Source organism: Trichosurus vulpecula, chromosome 3 (assembly GCF_011100635.1).
Source record: "Trichosurus vulpecula isolate mTriVul1 chromosome 3, mTriVul1.pri, whole genome shotgun sequence".
In the NCBI taxonomy this organism is placed as follows: domain Eukaryota; kingdom Metazoa; phylum Chordata; class Mammalia; order Diprotodontia; family Phalangeridae; genus Trichosurus; species Trichosurus vulpecula.
The window spans coordinates 378,361,809-378,364,045 of NC_050575.1; the positions used below are offsets into that span (position 1 = coordinate 378,361,809).

At 42.2% G+C, this 2,237-nt stretch overlaps 1 pseudogene; it reads left to right on the plus strand.

The window, feature by feature from the left end:
* Nucleotides 1-463: 463 nt before the first annotated feature.
* LOC118842645 lies at nucleotides 464-1,673 on the plus strand (annotated as a pseudogene).
* The last annotated feature ends 564 nt before the right edge of the window (nucleotides 1,674-2,237 follow it).

The window sequence follows — 2,237 nt, forward strand, 5'->3', positions numbered from 1 at the left end:
GGTGATGTAGGTGGCAACAGACAGAGTAGACAGCCACCACTGGCATCTGGATGGGGTGATTTCCTGGAGCAAGTGAACTTTAAAGGAAAGGTAGGTCAGTGCTGGCGGAAGAGGGACTTCCTGGAAGCAGCACAGGGAGTAGTCAAAGTATTGGACTTGGAGACAGTAGGAGCTGCATTCCAATCCTGCCTCAGACAATTAACTAGCTATCAACCTTGTGCAAGTCATTTAACTTCTGCCTACCTCAGTTTTCCCAACTGTAAAATGGGGGAAATAATTACTCAATCCCCTAGGGTTGTAGATAATGTATGCAAAGTGCTTTGCAAAACTTAAAGGGTATGTAAGTGTTATCCAACATCATCATAATTATTTTTATGATAATAATTATCTTAGTTCAACAGAAGCATGATATGAAATAAAGTGTTCTCTGGCCTGTGCTTTCACACATGTACAGCCAAGAAAAATGGGTGTTCTAGCTAAGGAGAAGGACCCTCAACTCGTGTCCCACGAGCAGATTAAAAAGACTGCAGAAGCTTTGTTGGCATATAGAAAAAACCAACAAAATGCCAATAAAATGCTCTTGAATGAGAACAAGAATGTGTTTTTAATGGTGACGTTATGGAAAATTCTCCCAAATGGAAAAGAAATCGAAATGCCTTTGCCTCATGGTATTAGACCTGATACAATAGAAGTTTGTTTATTTGCTAAAGATGAACCAACTTTAACTTCAGAACAGACAGAAAATTTCTATAAACAGCTTCTGAAAAAGAACAGGATTACAAACATTACTGAAGTCATCCCTTACACAAAATTACAACATGAATATAAACCTTATGAAGCTAAGCAGTGCCTTTTGAGCAATTTTGACCTTTTCCTTGCTGATGAATTAGACAAATTTTACCCTCACAGATAGGAAAGCACTTCTATCATAGAAATAAGGTATCTTTATCAGTAGACCTCACCACTAAGAATTTATCAGAACACATCAACAGAATTGTCCAGGGAGCTTCACTAACTGTCACTAACCATGGTTGTTGCAATACAACAGGTGTGGGTCACACAGGAATGACTGTGCATCACCTAGTGGAAAATATCATTGCTGCTGTAGATGTACTTTCAGAAAAGTTGCCTGAGAAGTGGGAGAGTGTCAAAATTCTACACCTGAAAACAGAAAAATCTCTTTGCCTTCCAGTCTTTTCTTCATTTGTCTTCCATTTGGGTTCTCAGAAAAGCAAGAAGCAAAAGCAAGGCAAAAAAGTGGCCACCAAGCCTGCTCAGACTGCAGTGAAGCCTGAAAGTGAGTGTGCTTTGGATGGTCATGAACTAGAGGCAGAAAAGGAGGGCAAAGCAGAGCCTGACTCTGATGATGAGATTCTACAGTTTGTTCCAATTCAAGCAACATCTCCTCAAAAGTGCCCAGAGCTTCAGAAAGCAGACCTAATAAAGGAGTCTACAGAAGACAGCCTCAGTGCTGAAACACAAACTGAAACTACTGGTAAAAAAGAAAGGCATCCAAGGCTCTGGAGACTCCAGAGCAGATTTCCAAAGATACCATAAAATTGAAAAAGACTCCAGCCACTGGCAAATCCAAGAAGTCAAGGATCCAAACCCCCAAAAACCTGAGAAAGGAATTCCTCAGTAGAGGTCAAAGCCCTGGAATAGATTCTCAATAAGTTGAGGTCATTCACTACTCATTTGTTTCAACAATCCAGCTACCAGCTTCTGTGGGGGTGTAAGATCCACCCACAGCTAGCACCCAGAAAGCTGCCAACAGCACAGGTTCTTTTGATCTGCTTAACTAAGGAAAGCAAGGTGAAGGGGTTGACAAGTTTATTAAACCCAGGATGCAGACAGCATTCACTTAGTTCAGGGGAAAAAGCCAGCACCCTGAACTTCAGAGCAAAATACAAACAAATTACAAATATCAACAGACAGACGCAATACAGATTCATAATTACCAACACCTAGGTTCAGCCCGGGAGCTCAGAACAAGGGCTGGCCCAGAGTCACGTGCCACCACTGCTGTAAGGAGGAGCTCCAAGGAACAGACAGCCAACCCCTGGTTTTTATATCTTTTTCAGTGTCAGGGGTGAGTCACACATGCGACTCACCCACATGACCTAGAATCAGCACAAAGAGGTGACTTAAACCCATGTGGTCTAAAAGCCTCTGCTCTCCCAGACATGTAAACTAGGCCCTCCCTGGAGTTAGCCCCACCTTGGACCCCACCTTAGTTG